This window comes from Pan paniscus, chromosome 8 (genome assembly GCF_029289425.2).
Source record: "Pan paniscus chromosome 8, NHGRI_mPanPan1-v2.0_pri, whole genome shotgun sequence".
NCBI classification, from domain to species: Eukaryota; Metazoa; Chordata; class Mammalia; order Primates; family Hominidae; genus Pan; species Pan paniscus.
In genome coordinates, this window is record NC_073257.2 from 98,470,917 (window position 1) to 98,491,104 (window position 20,188).

At 40.2% G+C, this 20,188-nt stretch overlaps 1 protein-coding gene and 1 non-coding gene across 7 annotated transcripts in view; one reads left to right on the plus strand and one right to left on the minus strand.

The window, feature by feature from the left end:
* The window catches only part of WAPL (WAPL cohesin release factor), a 91,100-nt gene that overhangs the window by 41,228 nt on the left and 29,684 nt on the right, over positions 1–20,188 (minus strand). The window lies entirely within an intron of this gene.
* Positions 12,323–12,426, plus strand: LOC112441043 (U6 spliceosomal RNA). The gene has a single exon (XR_003029026.1). It is a non-coding gene; the product is annotated as a U6 spliceosomal RNA (small nuclear RNA).

Consider the following 20,188-nt stretch of genomic DNA (forward strand, 5'->3'; position numbering starts at 1 on the left):
CGTCTCTACTAAAAATACAAAAAATTAGCTGGGCGCGGTGGTGGGCGCCTGTAGTCCCAACTACTTGGGAGGCTGAGGGAGGAGAATTGCTAGAACCCAGGAGTCGGAGGTTGCAGTGATCTGAGATGGTGCCATTGCACTCCAGCCTGGGCGACAGAGCGAGACTCTGTCTCAAAAAATTAAAACACTGTAAGAGTGCCTGAAAGAATATGTGCTGTCGGGTGTGGTGGCTCACGCCTGTAATCCCAGCACTTTGGGAGGCCAAGGCAGGCGGATCGACTGAGGTCAGGAGTTTGAGACCAGCCTGGCCAACAGGATGAAACCCCGTCTCTACTAAAAATACAAAAATTAGCCGGGCATGGTGGTGAGTACCTGCAGTACCAGCTACTCAGGAGGCTGAGGCGGGAGAATCAGTTGAACCCGGGAGGTGGAGGTTGCAGTGAGCCGAGATTGCGCCACTGCACTCCAGCCTGGGCGACAAAGCGAGACTGTCTTTAAAAAAAAAAAAAAAAAAAAAAAAAAGTGCTTTGTAAGTATTAAATGTTATTATTAATTGTTATGTGATGATGTGCTGCTCGGTTTAAGTCTAACACATTCGTAAGAAAACAGAAATATATAGCCTACCTACCTAATAAAGAATATGATAAACAAATGGAATAACTGATGTGTCTATTCATCTCAAAAGTCCTTGAAGCATAACAGCATACAGAATAATTGAACAATTTATATTAAAAGGTCATATTAAAGGAACTTTTGGTTATGCTGTTGAACAAGGCAATTTAGTAATACTATTAGTTTTAAAGCTTTTGATGATGTTTTACCATTTTAATACTAATAAGCAATCTAAAGGGAAGTAGTCCAATTAGAACTTTTTCTTGACTTTTATTTCAGTGTCTTACAAGATTAATATAGGGTTTATTAGGGGAGGAGAGATATTGAAGACACATCTAATTAAAAATTAAAATAAGTAATATCTGTATATGGCTAACATACACATATGGCAGGGAGAGGAAGAAACAGGGAGAGAAAAGGGAACACTGACTGAGCTCTTTACATCATTCCAAAACAGTACAGTAATTCCACATGCTCCTAAGTGAACTGTGTATGTAAAGCACAAAACAGTGGTATGTCACAGGCTAATTTCACTCAGTGGAAGTGATTGTGTGTGTACAATATATGTAAAAATATCATATAGCAATCAACTTTCCATGGAAAATCAAAAATCACCCTTACCATTTAGCAACCTAGCTAAATGTTAACAGTGTCATTCTGATTGCACCACCAGGCTTGTCTTTAATCTTCTTAATTTTATTCTTGTTTGAAAAGCAGATACAGGGCCAGGTACCGTGACTCATGCCTGTAATCCCAGCATTTTGGTAGGCCGAGACAGGTGGATCACCTGAGGTCAGGAGTTTGAGACCTTCTGGGAGGCCGAGGCAGGTGGATCACCTGAGGTCAGGAGTTGGAGACCAGCCTAACCAACACAGTGAAATCCCATCTCTACTAAATACAAAAAATTAGCCAGGTGTGGTGGCAGGCACTGTAGTCCCAGCTACTTGGGAGGCTGAGGCAGGAGAATCACTTGAACCCAGAAGGTAGAGGCTGCAGTGAGCCAAGATTGCGCCATTGCACTCCAGCCTGGGCAACAGAAAAGCAGATACAGGCCGGGTGCAGTGGCTCACGCCTGTAATCCTAGCACTTTGGGAGGTCAAGGTGGGCTGATCACTTGAGGTCAGGAGTTTGAAACCAGCCTGGCCAACATGGTGAAACCCCGTCTCGCGTGGTGGTAGGTGCCTGTAATCCCCGCTACTCAGGAGACTAAGGCAGGAGAATTGCTTGAACCCGGGAGGCGGAGGTTGCAGTGAACTGAGATCGTGCCATTGCACTCCACCCTGAGCAACAAAAGCGAAACTCTGTCTCGGAAAAAAAAAAAAAAAGAAAGAAAGAAAAGCAGATACAGCATATAAACCAGATACCTAAACTTTTTTCTGTATTAAAAAAAAAAAAAATTGTGGCTAAGCATGGTAGCTCTCACCCATAATCCCAGCAAGTTGGGAGGCCAAGGGAGACAGATGTCTTGAGCCCAGGAGTTTGAGACAGCCTGTGCAACACGGTGAAACTCAGTCTCTACAAAAAATACAAAAATTAGCTGGGAATGGTGGCACGTGCCTGTGGTCCCAGCTACTCGAGACGCTGAGGTGGGAGGATCACCTCCGGAGTCCAGGAAGTGGAGGCTGCAGTGAGCCAAGATCACACCACTGTACTCCAGCCTGGGTGACACAGAGAGATCCTGTCTCCAAAAAAAAAAGGATGGATTCTGTGTGCTAGGAAAATTAATGAGAAAAATACTCAGAACAAAATAAGCAAAAAGTTCATAATAATAATCTAACATTCTAAATATTCAGAACCATTTTAGCATATTTCAATACTAGTAATCTTAAATATATTATTCTTTTGTATTCAGTGCTCCAGGGGCATAAGCAAGAAAAACCTCAAATGTGACATTCCATTAAAGCTAAGGAAAAAATATTCCACTGACAAACTGATGGGGCATTTCTTCATGAGAGATAATATAGTTTCTATTAAAACAATGGATAAAAGTTGGTTTTTACAATAACACCACAAAGGTTGTTGTTAACAGACTGGATTACTGAATCACAACTATAAACCGGAGGAAAAGGCCGGGCGTGGTGGCTCACATCTGTAATCCCAGCACTTTGGGAGGCCGAGGTGGGCAGACCACTTGAGGTCAGGAGTTTGAGACCAGGCTGTCCAACATAGTGAAACCCCATCTCTACTAAAAATACAAAAAAATTAGCCAGGTGTGGTGGCACACGTCTGTAATTCCAGCTACCCCGGGAGGCTGAGGAAGGAGAATCACTTGAGCCTTGGGAGATGGAGGTTGCAGTGAGCCAAGACTGCACCACTGCACTATAGCCTGGGTGACAGAGTGACACTCCATCTCAAAAAAACAAAAACAAACAAAAAAACCAAAACAACAACAACAAAAACAGAGGAAAGAAAGCATTCCTTCCTGAAAATCTAAGAGGAAATGACATGTTATCCCCCACTGGGCTGGCTCATAAAAGCCAGGAAAAAAAGGAATGGGTTTCTTTTGTTCTTGTTTTGTTTTGTTTTTGAGACAAAGTTTCTCGCTCTTACTGCCCAGGCTGGAGTGCAATGGTGTGATTTCGGCTCACTGTAACCTGCGCCTCCCGGGTTCAAGCGATTCTCCTGCCTCAGCCTCCCGAGTAGCTGGGATTACAAGCGCCACCACGCCTGGCTAATTTTTGTATTTCTAGTAGAGATGGGGTTTTGCCATGTTGGCCAGGCTGGTCTTGAACTCCTGACCTCAGGTGATCCACCTGCCTTGGCCTCCCAAAGTGCTGGGATTACTGGCGTGAGCCACAGCGCACAGCCAAAAAAAAAGGAATGTTTTTAAGCCATAAATACTTTATGAACAAGAAGAGCAAATTTATTTATGTTTTAAAAACTATGTGCTATATGAAGACAAAATAGTAAGCTGATAAGAATTCATCCAGCTTTACCCACCCAAGCATATCACCAGTAATTCAATCAATCAGCATGAAGTACAACTAAATGAACTCTGAAGAAGTACTGCAATGCATAACTATGTGTGTATGTGTGCACAGTACTTTAGCGGCAATTCAAAAGGGGGAAGTAGAAAAAAACAATTTGGATCTGGATTGTCAAAAATTTCTTTAAAGGATTTATAAAAATCCTTTAAAAAAGACAATTGGAATCAGAAGCAGGAGAAGAAAAGTCTTAACAAAGAATCTTTGAGCTCTTTACAACTTCCTTTTAAGCATAATCATACAATCTCAAATGGTCTTAAACTATAAAAAACATAACACATGTTAAATATCCAGAGTATTGAATTATTTGAAGGAAGACTACAGAAACTCCTAAATTAAAACCAACAGCATCTGTACTATCAAGAATTAGAAATTGTAATATGCAATATGAAACACTGTGTAGAGAATCTAATCCACATCTCACGAGAAGAAATAAAGCTGCAAAGTCTTTCTTCTCTGCCTGAATCAACTGCGTACAACAGGTAGTAATGACTTTTAAAGACAGCTGCCATTTTTATGAAAAAATTGTCAATTCCTATCTTCATGAAGAACAATGCACACCACTACTGTGAGTAGAACTTCAAAAGCATAATTGGTAGCCACGGTTTTATTAAAAGTAGGTAACTGTCACTTCAGAATATCACCAGGAAATAGCATAACTTGGTCATAAGTTCTAAAAAGTCCATGCAAAAAACCATAAAATTCAGTAGTTGGCATTTTGTGAGAACATAACTTAGCCTATAATTCAACAATTAAAACTAAAAGATACTAGTATGAGAGCCATGACCAAAATCAGCTAAAACAACAGTTCTCACAACTAAAAATACCATTAAATATTGATGACAAGTTGTATTAGAAAGATTATCAAATTTAGAAATAAAAAAACCGGAAGCTATAAATATCTTGAGACAACACCACCTGCGATTAGAGAATATCCATTCTCCCCTTCATTTTCCCTTAAGAACATTTAGCTGGACACATGCTCACATAGATTTCTCAACATCTTGATGCTTGCATGGGCATGTGACTAAGCTCTTGCCAATGAAGTGTGAAGAGAAGTGAGGTACACCTTCTGGGTCCTGGCTTCTAGGGATGGTTCATTGCCTTCCCTTCTAGTTCCTTCTATCTTAATCAATAGTCTAGAAATGATAGAATACCACCACACAAGGGAAGCCTGGGTCCCCTACACTGCAGCAATTTGAAAATTGTCCAGAGATAAACAACCAGAGACTGGTAAGCCAGAGAAAAATAAGCTATCTATTAATAACTAATTTGGGATTTCTTTTACAACATCTGAACCAGATCCTAAGAAGCCACCTTTGAACAACAGTAAATTGAGATTAGAAACAAATAATAACAGGACATGCTGAAAGTATAAAATTTTGCCAATACTGGATGTGGGTAAACTATGCACATACAACGTTAAAAAGAAACAATTTAAAAGATATAAACAGTCAACATGTAAGAGAATGGAGGAAGACAGAAACTAAAGAAAAAAATCTAAAACCAATCTTTAGAATTATAAAAATATATACTGGGGAAGATCTACATGAACTGATAGTGATTTCCAAGAAATATTACTAAATTTTAAAGGAGAGACAGTGCAAAACAGGACATATAGATGCTACTTTTTATGTAAGAAAAAAAAATTTTTTTTTGAGACGGCGTTTCACTCTTGTTGCCCAGGCTGGAGTGCAATGGCGCGATCTTGGCTCACTGCAACCTCCGCCTCCCAGATTCATGCGATTCTCCTGCCTCAGCCTCCCCGAGTAGCTGGGATTACAGGCATGTGCTACCACGCCCAGCTAATTTTGTATTTTTAGTAGAGACGGGGTTTATCCATGTTGGTCAGGCTGCTCTCGAACTCCTGACCTCAGGTGATCTGCCTGCTTTGGCATCCCAAAGAGCTGGGATTACAGGCGTGAACCACCACGCCTGGCTGAAAAATTTTAGTCTGTTCATTTTTATATAAAAAAGAAACATAGAAAAGAAAAAGCAGAAAACAATAAAATTGGTTCCCTACAAGGATGGGTGACAGACTGGAACACATCTCAGATGAAGTGACCTCATTAAACTTACCTTTTTATATAGTTTTGACTTTTATAATGTTGTACACATTAAAAAAAAAAAAAAGGTAAGAATGGAAACGGAAAACCCCAACACTTAAAGCAAACCAGAACAAAGAAACCTACTCATATTTCACATGGACAGCAAACACTGTGAAGAGAAGCCAGACAAACCACCCAATGCACTGACCAGTCAAGAGGCAGGCAGGCAGAAATAATCCCAAGTAATTTGTGAACATATTATTTGACTTTATACCCTCAATCTTGGGCAGGGTGGAGTAGGGCAAGTGCAGAATTGCCAAACAATTCCTGAAAATTTTTGTAAATTTACTTATTGTAGTGGAATGGGCAAAGCAATTCTGTACCTATTTAGATATAAGTTGAGTAAATGTGCTGCTGCTGTTGTTCACTGTGAAAAAGACATAAGGCCAGAAAGAACCCTGGGCTCTCACTGTGAAAAAGACAGAAGGCAAGAAATAATCCTGTGAAAATGCATGGATACTGAAGATTATGTGTGAATTCATGATTTCTAGATCACTTATGTACACAGGCATGAATCCACATATATATGTGAAGGTATATTTGTATGTGAATGTATGTGAATATATATGTATGTATGTATGTAATATATGTATACGTGCATGTTTCCTATGCCCGTTTGCTAAAAGCGCCAAGAAGCAAAGGACACACCTAGGGCCCATTATCATAGTCTCTAATACCATTCTCCACTAAAGAGAATCATTACTCCTCGGAGAATGGACCTGATCCCGAGCCTACAGCTGACCAGGTACAAGATGAACCTAGAACACTGTGTTACACCAGGAAGAAAGAAGTTTTCACAAAATGATGGGGACATGGCAGAGGAATCAAACAGCCAGCTTAATGAGGCTCTACTAGCCAAATCAGGACAAATTTAGGCCCCAAATAATTAAATACAGTAATAGATTATAAACCATTTGGGAAAAAGTAGGGATTCACTAAAGAAGTCAAATTCATAGGAACGAAGAGTGGAAAGGTGGTTGCCAGGGGCTGGCAGGTAGGGGAAATGGGATTTTGGTCAAAGGGTAGAAACTTCCCATTATAAAATGATTAGCTTCTGGAGATCTGACTTATAGCATGGTAACTACAGTTAATAATAATGTACTTTACAGAGTCATGTACCACATAACAAGGTTTTGGTCAATTACAAACTGCATATATAACGGTGGTCTCATAAGATTTTAATGGAGCTGAAAAATTCCTAACATTTAGTGACATCTTAGCACAATGCATTAGGCGAGTGTTTGTAGTGATGCTTTTGTAAACAAACCGACTGTGCTGCCAGTCCTATAAGGGTACAGTACATACAGGCCAGGTGCGGTGGCTCACGCCTGTAATCCTAGCATTTTGGGAGGCCGAGGTGGGTGGATCACCTGAGGTCGGGAGTTTGAGACCAGCCTGACCAACATGGAAAAACCCTGCCTCTACTAAAAATACAAAATTGGCTGGGCGTGGAGGTGCATGCCTGTAATCCCAGGTACTCTGGAGGCTGAGGCAGGAGAATTGCTTGAACCTGCGAGGCGGAGGTTGCGGTAAGCTGAGATCCCACCACTGCACTCCAGCCTGGACAACAAGAGCAAAAACTCCATCTCAAAAAAAAAAAAAAAGAGTACAGCACATACAATTAGATACAGTAAGTAACACTTGACAATGAATGACTATTAACAATAACAGTTACTGGTTTATGTATTTACTATATTGTAACCATTTTAGAATATACTCCTTCTACTTGTAAAACAAAAAAAAGTTCATTGTAAAATCGCTTCAGACAGGTACTTCAGGAGTTATTCCAGAAGAAGGCTGGCATCATAGGAGATGACAGCTCCACGTATGTTAGTGCCCTTGAAGAACTTCCAGTGGCACAAGATGTGGAGGTGGAAGACTGTGAGAATTATGATCTTCACTCTGGATAGGTCTAGGCTGGTGTATCTTAACTTTTTAACAAACAAAAAAAAAATTTTTTTTTCTTTTTTTTTTTTTTTTTTTGGCAGTCTCGCTCTGTTGCCCAGGCTGGAGTACAGTGGCGCGATCTCGGCTCCCGCCACCACGCCTGGCTAACTGTATTTTTAGTAGAGATAGGGTTTCACCATGTTGGCCAGACTGGCCTCAAACTCCTGACCTCAGGTGACCCACCTGCCTCAACTTCCCCAAGTGCTGGGATTACAGGCGTGAGCCACCGCACCCAGGCAACAAAAAAGATTTTAAAGTAAAATTAAAAATAATTTTAAAAATAGAAAAAAGCTTACGGAATAAAGATATAAAGAATGAAAATATTTTTGTACAGTAGTACAGTGTGTTTGTTTTAAGCTAAGTGTTATTAACAATAGCCAAAAAGTTTTAAACAAATTAAAACATTTATAATGTTAAAAAGTTACAGTAAGCTGGCTGGCCACAGTGCCTCACGTCTGTAATCCCAACACTTTGGGAGGCCAAGCGGGGAGGATTGCTTGAGCCCAGGAGTTCAAGACCAGCCTCGACAACATGGTGAAACCCCACCTCTACAAAAAATACGAGATCACCAGGGTGTGGTGATGTCCACCTGTAGTCCCAGCTACTAGGGACGCTGAGGTGGGAGGATCAGTTGAGCCCAGGAGGTCAAGGCTGCAATGAACAGTGTTCACACCACTGCACTTCAACCTAGGTGACAGAGGGAGACTGTCTCAAAACAAAAAGCAAAAAGAAAAAAACAAGCCATTACAGTAAGCTAAGGTTAATTTATCATTGAAGAAACTATTATAACTTTAGTGCAGCATATGTGTACAGTCTTTATAAAGTCTACAGTAGTGTCCTAAGCTTTCACATTCACTCACTGACTCCCCAAAGAAACTTGCAATCCTGCAAGCTCCATTCATGGTTAAGTGTCCTATATAGGTGTACCATTTTTATATGTATTTTTACTGTACCTTTTCTAGGTTTAGATACACAAATACTTACCACTGTGTTACAACTGCCTACAATATTCAGTATGGCAACATATCAGAAGCAACAGGCTACACCATATAGCCTAGGTGTGTGGCAGACTATCCCATCTAGCTTTGTGTTCTGTGTGCACAATGAAATCGCCTAATGATGCATTGCTCAGAATGTAACCCTGTCATTAAGTAATGCGTGACTGTAGTACAAAATGGAAAAACAAATGAAATTCCAAACTATGAACACCCTAACACACACACAGGCACACACGCATGTGCGTGTGCTCACTCGTGCTCTCTCTCTCCCCTCCCCCGTCCCTCCCATCTCCCCCCACTCACCCCCCAACCCCTACCCCCCTCCTTCCCATCTATAACTATCAAATAGATGTCAGTGCTTTCCAGCTCCTGATAACCCCTGGCCACATTTTCTCACTTCAAGCCTCATTTCCTGGGAAATAAGAGTAAAATACTTTGAACTTTCAAACTTTAAAGGCACCTATACTAAAGAAAATACGATTAGGCAGGGCACGGTAGCTCACATCTGTAATCCCAGCACATTGGGAGGCCGAGGGAGGCGGATCGCTTGAGATCAGGAGTTCAAGACCAACATGGTAAAACCCCGTCTCTACTAAAAATACAAAAATTAGCCCTAGGACATGGTGGCACCCACCTGTAGTCCCAGCTACTCAAGAGGCTAAGGCAGTTGAATCACTTGAACCCAAGAGACAGAGATTGCAGTGAGCTGAGATTGCGCCACTGCACTCCAGCCTGGGCAACAGAGCGAGACTCCATATCCAAAACAAAAAAAAAAGATTAACAGTGCTTTCATTACTTATTAAAATCCTTCCAGAATAAAGTATTAAAGGAAAAAAAAGCACAAGAATTGGCTCACAGAGAGAAAATAATTTACATTTTCCTAAGCCTTTTTGACTTATATAGATCAATGATTTTAATTACCTGGTTTAATATTTAAGTTAAATACTACCTATATAAAAGGAAGCAATAATGCTTCTGGTTTGGAACAAACACACTGAGGAAATACTAAGACTGCTCAAAATTCCAGTAGGAAAAAACAATTCTGCCTTTTTAAGATACTCTTCTTATTCGTTTTTGTATCCCTAGCACAGTGAAAGTCATGTAGTAAACACCAAATAAAAACAATGATGAAAAAAAGCCAACTAAAACCGACTCCCTCTCTTCCATACCTAGGCCCAGCCAGAACCTGCTCAGCTTCAACAACTCTTTGGATCACCCACCCAGGAGCTGTAAGTGAATGGCAGCAGCTATTAACTTCCACACTTTTGCTAGTTTCCCTCATCACCAATCCAATTGCTACAGTCATTCTTTTTTTCAGGCTTCATATCAATTAATATATCAGGTTTCTAGTACTTGAGAATATAGTGGATCTCACAATACCACGATGACTGGATCTCAAGATAGTCAGTGAGTCCCCATACATATAACAAAGGTAACACTGGGTAAAACTGTTCTGACAGAAAAATATGCTATTTCATGAGAGTGGGTTCTAACTGCTAAAGGAAGATACTGTGTGGAAGGAACATTTGTTCTTGGGTGAGATGTGGGAGTACTTGTCCTTTAAAGTCTCTTCAATTGTAAGATTTTGCTAGTAAGTTGACAACCCGTATAAACTCATTTTATAAAACAAAAAATGAAGTTTATCAAAGTATAAAGCTATATTCAACTTTAAAACTGCAGGTTTATGTAATTACAACATTCTAAAACAACTAAATATGTAACCATGATTTATATTGATAAATTTTAATTGCCCAGAAGCCCACTATCCAGTGTCATATTGAAGGACAGATGGGAAGAAAAAATTAAGTCCAGAATGTTCCTTAAAGAGTTAGACAAAAGATAGTGCTAGAAGGGCCTAGCTTTAAACCACAGGGGAATGATGAAAGTAAAGGTATAGGCTGGGCGTGATGGCTTATGCCTGTAATCCCACCACTTTGGGAGGCCGGGACCGGCAGATGGCTAGACTCAGGAGCCCGAGACTAGCCTGGGAAAAATGGTGAAACCCCATCTCTACAAAAAATACAAAAAATTAGCTGGACGCAGTGGCGTGTGCCTATAGTCCCAGCTACCCTAGAGGCTGAAGCACAGGAATCACTTGAGCCCAGGAAGTCGAGGCTGCAGTGAGACATGATCACACCATTGCACTCCAGCCTAAGCAACTGGAGTGAAACCCTGTCTCAACAACAAAAAAAAGAACGTAAAGGTATAAATATTGGAGAATTGAAACTGAGATTGACGTTATGGTTAGTTTCATCAATGACCCAGCAGCAGTCTTAACTGCAAAACAAGATGGCCAACATCCCAGGTAAAACACAACCAACCCCGCAAGCACTGAAAACCTGTACAGTCAGCCTGACTATACAGACAATGAATGCTTACAAGCAGGGATGACAGGCAGCAGCTGAATGAAAAGGTAGAAGTCAAACCACAAGCAGGGCAAGCAGAAGAAATAATCTAAGTATATCAGCACACATATGACAGCTACAAATAATGGCATGTAGGGAAGCTGTAGCCAGAAATCAGAAACTGGATGACATTTCATGAACGAAAGTACCAAGAACTGCTCAATGATCAAAACCTTACCTAGAAACAATAGGTAGTTAAATCCAGGTATGTTTCAACCCTATTTATCAAATCCTATCTTTCTTTTTCTCACCAGCAAGTGACAACTTTTCTGAATCATCATTTCAACTATGTTCTTACTACAAGTTTTCTTCACCCTCATCTTCTTTCTGAGTCAGCCCTCAATCCTGATATTAACAACAACTCTATATTCCTGGGAGACGTTAAAGGAAATTCTCACAGACACGTATGCTTAAGAGTTAATGCTTTCTGGGCCAGGTGTGGTGGCTCACACCTGTAATCCCACCACTTTAGGAGGCCGAGGCGGGTGGATCACGAGGTCAGGAGAGCAAGACCATCCTGGCTAACACGGTGAAACCCCACCTCTACTAAAAAATACCAAAAAAAAAATTAGCCGGTCATGGTGGTGGGCGCCTGTAGTCCCAGCTACTTGGGAGGCTGAGGCAGGAGAATGGAGTGAACCCGGGAGGCGGAGCTTGCAGTGAGCTGAGATGGCACCACTGCACTCCAGCCTGGGCAACAGAGCAAGACTCTGTCTCAAAACAAACAAACAAACAAACAAAGAGTTAATGCTTTCTAACACAGGGTAGAGGGGTAGGTGGAGGGAAGGGGGACCTCTTGGCCAGACTATGTCAGCAGAACTAAGGTGAGGAAGATGGTCAGCATAGTCAAGAAACTAGTTACATACATGACGATTGTGAAAATAAGAACACATGTGGAGGATAATGGAAACCAGATTTCTCTCGGCGAAGGGAATTAAAATATGGAAAATGAGAAGTCTAGAATAAAACGTGGTATTGGAAATATTAGTGTGAACTCATGGTTCTAAACATACACAGAATGACCATGAAATAGACATGTGTCTGTATATGAAACAGTATATGCATATTTTTACATGTTTCCTAGCTGTCTACTCAGAGAGGGCCTAGAAGCAATGACACTTCAGAAGAAATAACCATACCTAGTGAACAAATATTTATTTCTAAATACCATTCTCCATGAACTGCAAACAGGAATCCTTGAAGAAATGGCTGACTCCAGGACTGGGAAAGTATAGGATGAGCCTGGAACATCTTAGAATGTCAGTAAGGTGCTCGCTTCGGCAGCACATATACAAAAACTGGAACGATACCAAGATTAGCATGACCCCTGCACAAGGATGACACACAAATTCGTAGAGCGTTAAAATTAAAGAAAATAGAATGTAAGTAAGAAAATGCAAAATAGTGGGACACATCAAAGCCAGCTTGAAGGAACATCCACCAACTAAATCTAAGAAGATCAAACTAATGACAGAACTATGATTTAAATAAATACAGTAACAAATGACTGAATAAAGTAGAAATCCATGTTCATACTGTAATAAATAAATGAATACATATAAAAATACATGCATATACTCTAACCTACATGGAGGGGAAGAAAATATCTACCTAACACTACAAGGCCAAATACTAATAACTGTAGAACAAATGCTATAATTAGGAAATCACATTTGGCAACCAATGTTGTAAAAACTGACTCAGGCAACAATCAATGCCAAAACTAGGGGGTGAAGTCTAATGAGGAAAGGTGACGAACCTGAAAAATACCATCTTAACCAAGTGATCAGTTAACATCAGTAGTAATGGTACAAGCTGACATTAAGTACCACCTGATGTGATGCAGCAAGAAAATGGCATCTCCTCTGTATTGCCATCAAAACTGTCTAATCTGAGTCTAATCATGAGAAAGTATCAAACACAAACTGAGGGACATTAGACAAAATAACTGGCCTTAACTCCGCCAAAGATGTAAAAACCATGAAAAGACCAGGAAACACAGATCCCATGGCACACTGAAGGAGAGTAGAGACTTGTGACAACTAAACTAACATGTGATTCTGGATTAGATCATGGGTTCTTTGTTTAGGAGACATGGGGGTGTAGTTTAGTTGTTTTGCTATAAAGAACATTATTGGGACAATTGCTGAAATTTGAATGGGATCTGTGGATTAGACAATGGATTACATCAGTGTTAACTCTTTGGTTTTGATGGGTATTCTGTGGCAGTAAAGCAAAGTGCTCTTGTTTTTATAAAGTACAAACTAGGTATTTAGGAGTAATGGGCATCATATCTGAATTTACTATCAAGTCACACACACATACATATACAGCAATGGGAGGAGGATGCATTTCACTCCCCAGGAAACATTTGGCAATGTCCAAAGACATTTTGGGTTGTAACAACAAGGCAAGAGGGGGGTGCTATTGACAACTAGTGGAAAGAGGCCAGGGATGTTGCTGAATATCCTTCAGTGTACAGGGCCAGCCTCCAAACCAAGAATTATTCAGTCCAAAATATCAATAGTGCTCAGGCTGAAAAACTGTGATAGAACAGGAGGAAAACTCCTGCCACTACAAGTCATAGACTACCTCTTCACCACCTGGAAATGGGGCCACTGGAATTCTTAAATCTAATCAGATTAGAGAGCCAGAAAATCCAGATACTCTCACTGGCCTACCATTAAAATGAATAAAGGTTTTGCCTTGAAAAAAAAAAAAAGGCTACTACGTTAAGACACAGCTTAAGACACAGTTTTGGCTTGGCACAGTGGGAGGCCAACTTTGGTACTTTGGGAGGCCAACTTTGGTACTTTGGGAGGCCAAGGTGGGCGGATCGCTTGAGGTCAGCAGTTCAAGATCAGCCTGGCAAACAGGTGAAACCCCATATCTACTAGAAATACAAAAATTAGCCGGGCATGGTGGTGCACGTCTGTAATCCCAGCTACCTGGGAGGCCGAGGCAGGAGAATTGCTTGTACCTAGGAGGCAGAGGTTGCAGTGAGCCAAGATCGCGTTGCCACACTCCAGCCTGGGGGACAGAGTGAGACTCCATCTCAAAAAAAAAAACACATACACACACACACACACAGCTTTACTCATATTACATTTTTCAAATAAGCTCAGTCCCATAGCTCTTTTTGTTTTATAAATTAGCAATAATTTTCTTAATTTTCTGACACTATCACTTTGCATCCATCAACAGTAAATAGGTCTGCTGCTGACTCAAGTTGCCATGACCTGATTTACTTTAGGCCAGATAGATTCCTTCGTAATCAGGTCAAGTACATGTACACTGCTGCCTTCTAAGCTATGTTACTAGCAAAGAAATTACTCCAACATTAAGTTCATAACTAAGTTAAAAAAACAGAACACAAATAGGTACAAACGACTTCAACTGAATATAGAATTAACATATAAGCAGACAGTATAAAAATCATTTCAACAAATTTTAACACAGTACCATAACTGTTCATCCTAAGTAAACTAAAATCTACGGAAAAAACCAATTGCAAAGAAATGAAAATTCACTCATATTTATTGCTCATATTATTGGAATTATAATTTTGATATATATGTATGCTGTAGGATAAAGCAAATAAGTATACAATTCTGTGATGTTAAATTTGAAGGCCGGGCGTGGTGGCTCACACCTGTAATTCCAGCACTTTGGGAGGCCGAGGCAGGTGGATCACCTGAGGTCGGGAGTTTGAGACCAGCCTGACTAACATGGAAAAACCCCATCTCTACTAAAAATACAAAAATTAGCTGGGCATGGTGGTGCATGCCTGTAATCCCAGCTACTCCGGAGGCTGAGGCAGGAGAAGCACTTGAACCCAGGAGGCGGAGGTTGCAGTGAGCCGAGATCATGCCACCGCACTCCAGCCTGGGTGACAGAGCAAGACTCTGTCTTAAATAAATAAATAAATAAATAAATAAATTTGAAAAAGAAACTATCAATAACATAAACTCATGGTTCTTTTTTTTTTTTTTTTTAAGACGGAGTCTCGCTCTGTTGCCCAGGCTGGAGTGCAGTGGCATGATCTCCGCTCACTGCAAACTCTGCCGCCCGGGTTCGCGCCATTCTCCTGCCTCAGCCTCCCAAGTAGCTGGAACCACAGGCACCCACCACCACACATGGTTAATTTTTTGTGTTTTTAGTAGAAACGGGGTTTCACCGTGTTAGCCAGGATGGTCTTGCTCTCCTGACCTCGTGATCCACCCGCCTCGGCCTCCCAAAGTGCTAGGATTACAGGCGTGAGCCACCACGCCCGGCATGGTTCATTTTTCAACATTATCTCCTAACTCTGTCTGAAGAAAGGCCCTTGATGCGATGAACACGCTCAGCACTCAGATCTTGGTTTCTAAGTACTAATGTCTACAAAAAGAACCAAGGTTCCTAGAAAAACACATGACTCCATGACTTAAAACAGGGAATCTATAAGATGAGCCTGAGCCATCTTATTGTACAGAAGGCAAGGGAAGTGCTCAAAGATGACAGGTTATTTCAAAAGGATACAAGAGACCACTTGAAATGGTTCACACTGGCCAAATATAAAACAACTTCAACTTAAAAAAAAAAAAAAAGCAAAATCAACTATAAAACATTTAGTAAATAGTATTTATTTTTATTACATAAACATGCAAGATAATGTTTTAATACACACAATGATTACTGCAAGCATCCATCACTTTCCAGTTACCCTGTGTGTGTGTTAAGAGCACCTACAATCTACTCTCTTAGCAAATGTCCTATATTATTAACTACAGGTCTCCTACTGTACATCAGATAGCTACATTTATTCATCCTATGTAACTGTAAGTATGTACTGTCTGACCAACACTGCCCTATTTCCTCCCCCTCCTCATCCCTGGTATCCACCATTCTATTCTGTTTCTACATATTCAACTATTTTTAATTTGACACATTAAGTGAGATCATGCCGTTTTTAATATTCTTTGTGTCTGAGTTATTTGACTTAGCATAATGTCAGTAAGTAAAAATGTTATCCAATAAGCAAAAATTACTGAATCTATAGTGATGGAGACAGCTGGAAGAAGGAGAGGGGAAGGAGAAGGAAGAGAGATGAAGGTTCCTCTTTACAAAATTCCAGCTATTAAATGTGTAAGAAATAACGATTAGAAAACTCATCATTCTGTAACTCGAGCAATAAATGATGTAGGCAAAGCTCAACAATGGATACGAAAATGAGGTAAGACAATAATGGGGAATAGGGCATGCACGTGGTACTAGACTAGCACTCTGAAGTTTCCTAACTAAATTATAAAATGAGATATGTACTTTTATTTTGTTGAGAGCTGGTGATCACAACCTTAACTAGGTGGTCAAACAATGCTAAGAGTGGAGTAATTAGGTATCATGAGACTTCTGATGTAAAGCATCATACACAATGCAACCGGTGAAATAGTCTCCCCACCGCCCCCCACCAAAAAGTCTAACCTGAATTTAATCAAACTTCCAGACTTAAATTCTGGTACTTTAATGCAGTGAAGCAACAAATTAAATGACATCAGTAGGAAACAATCAGATAAATTCTGAATGCAGAACTTTCTGTAAGACAAATATCCTGGGCTCTTAAAAAACCATCAGGGCCATCCGGGCGCGGTGGCTCACACCTGTAATCCCAGCACTTTGGGAAGCCGAGGCGAGCAGATCATGAGGTCAGGAGATAGAGACCATCCTGGCTAAGATAGAGACCATACTGTGAAACCCCGTCTCTACCAAAAATACAAAAACAAAATTAGCCGGGTGTGGTGGCGGGCGCCTATAGTCCCACCTACTTGGGAGGCTGAGGCGGGAGAATGGCGTGAATCCAGGAGGCGGAGCTTGGAGTGAGCGGAGATGGCGCCACTGCACTCAAGCCTGGGCGACAGAGTGAGACTCAGTCTCAAAAAAAAAAAAAAAAAATTCAGGACCAAGGGGAATTTTTTTCAAAGGGGGGTACTGTTCAAAACTAAGAGAGACATAACTAAATGATTATGGTTTGGGAAAAAAAATATGAAAAGACATTTTGAAGATGGGGAAAACTGAATACAGTGATTATCAGATTATATCAAAGAATTACTAGGAATTGACTTAAGTGTTATATAACCACAGGCATGAGACCTTTTTCTTAAGAAATGCAGGCAACTTACTTTCAAATAAGACCATATATATATTTAATAAAATAAACTTTCAAATAAGACTGTACATATACTTAATATAAGTATTATACAGTAAATACATATTATAGAGAGGGAGAAAGGAAAAGGACTATGTACAATTATGGTTAAATGCTAACTGGAAAACAATCTAGGCAGAGGGATATGGGTATTCATCTTACTGCTCTTTCACATTTTCTGTATATTTCAAATTTTCATTTATTTATTTATTTATTTATTAAGAGACAGGGTCTCACTCTGTTGTCCAGGCTCCAGTGAAGTGATGTGATCATAGCTCACTGCAGCCTTGAACTCCTGGGTTCAAGTGATCTTCCTGTCTCAGCCTCCCAAGTAGCTTGGACTACAACCAAGCCACCATGCCCAACTACATTTTTTTTTTTTTAAGAGATGGGGCCAGGCACATTGGCTCACGCCTGTAATCGCAGGACTTTGGGAGGCCGAAGCAGGTGGATCACCTGAGGCCAGGAGTTCGAGACCAGCCTGGCCAACATGATGAGACCCTCCCTCTACTAAAAATACAAAAAATTAGCCAGGCATGGTGGCGCTTGCCTGTAGTCCCAGCTACTCAGGAGGCTAAGGCAGGAGAATCACTTGCACCTGGGAGGCAGAGGCTCTAGTAAGCTGAGATTGTGCCACTGCACTCCAGCCTGGGCAACAGAGCAAGACTCTGCCTCAAAAAATATTTTATAAAGATGTTAACTGGCTTTTTTAATGCATTGACATTTGTATGGATGGTGCAAAAGCAATGGTGGGTAAAACTGCTGGTGCCTTAGCACAAATAAAGGTAGGACTTCTAACTGCTACATACTATGTAGCAGTCAAAAAGTAAAATGCCAGTTTCACTTAAAGCCCTTAATGAAGGAATAAAAATAGTTAATTTTATTAAATCTCTATCCCTGAATACACTAATAATCTCTGTGACAAAACAAGTATGCATAAAACACTTCTGCTGCATGCAAAGTACAGTGGTTGTATGGAGAAAAAACCACCACTGTTTAAGTTGCAAGCCAAACTAGCTACTTTGTTCTCAAACATCATCTTTACTGGAAAGATCGACAAACTATGCTGATTCAAACGTGGGAATGTGGCAGGCATTTTCTCGAAAACAAAGAGTAAATCTGTTACCATCAGTTGTTTTCCTTGAAGTATTTGCTTCCAATAAAAAAAAATTGAACTTTTAAGCAAAAACAAATTTTAGAGAACTTGTATCTACCACTGTGAACTTGATAGGTTCCCAGTACTTACAAACTTTTCTGAGTTTGGCAGTGGTATTAATATGGTTTTTTGATACTGTATAATGAAATGTGTCATCATTTGAAAGATTTGCATAATTCATCGTAACCAGTATTTTGCAAGTGACCAGTGTATGATATTACAAAGCATGTATGGGTAAATGCCCATTCAAAATGCAAGATAAAGCAGCAGATTTTAATGCAATGTATGAAAGGTTACTGGCACGGTTTCACATTCCAAGTTGCAACTAATCATCAAGAAACTCCCATTTCTTGAGTTTTGGGGTAGTACTGTAGAAGAATATCCAAAATTACCTGAAAAGGTTATTAAAACACAACTACGTATCACTGTGAAGTCATACAGTTTTCTAGAAATTCAAAGTCTCACCTAAGCACCTGGGAGTGCAAAACTATAGGACAATTACATTGAAAAGATCCCCAGTGGGCTCTTCAGGTAAAATAGGAAAAATAAGGCCATAAAAATTGAACACACTCATTCTTTAGTTATTTAAAAGCAATTCAATCTACAAGAATAAAAGGTACTGGCAACCTCTAATTTTAACTTTAAATAACAAAACACTATAACAAGCTATTTAAGGAATTTTTTACAAAAAAGGCGAAGTCAAATTATTCTCAATACCCATGCTGGACCATATTACATTTTGGGAGGCCAAGGCAGGCAGATAGCCTGAGCCTAGGAGTTCAAGACCAGCATGGGCAACAAACTGAAACCACGTCTCTACAAAAAATACAAAAATTAGCCAGGTATCATAATGCACGCCTGTAGTCCCAGCTATTTAGGAGTCTGAGGTGGGAGATCACCTGAGCCCGAGGACGTCAAGGCTGCACTGAGCTGGGATCACACCACTGCATTCCAGCCTGGGTGAGAGTGAGACCATCTCAAAAAAAAAAAAGAGGAGGAGGAATAAAGTTGGCCCTAACCTTATACCATATACAAAAATTAACTTAAAATAGAACAACGATCTAAACGTAACGACCTAAAACTATGAACTATAGGAAAAAAACATAGACAAAAATGTATGTAACACTGGACCTGGCAACAATTTATTGGATATGACACCAAAAGCACAGACAACAGAATGACAAATTGAACATCAAAATTAAAATGTTTTTGCATCAAAGGACAATATCAATACAGTGAAAAACAACTAATGAAATAGGAGAAAATATTTGTAAACCATATTACTGCTAAGGATTAACATACTACTACAACTCAATAAAAACAAAAAAACTCAATTCAAAAATGGGCAAAGGGCCGGTCACGGTGGCTCACACCTGTAATCCCAGCACTCTGGGACACCGAGGCAAGTGTATCACCTGAGGTCAGGAGTTAGGGACCAGCCTGATAAACATGATGAAACCCCATCTCTACTAAAAGTACAAAATTAGCCAAGCATGGTGTCACATGCGTGTAATCCCAGCTACTTGGGAGGCTGAGGCAGGAGAATTCCTTGAACCCAGGAGGCAGAGGTTGCAGTGAGCCAAGATTGTGCTACCGCACTCCAGCCTGGGCAACAAGAGCGAAACTCCATCTAAAACAAACAAACAAAAAAACTGGGCAAAGGACTTAGACATTTCTTCAAAGATACAAAAATAGCCAGTAAACACATAAAAAATGCTCAACATCACTAATCATTAGTGAAGTGCAAATCAAACCACAATGAGATACCACTTCACACCCATTAGGCTATTATCAAAA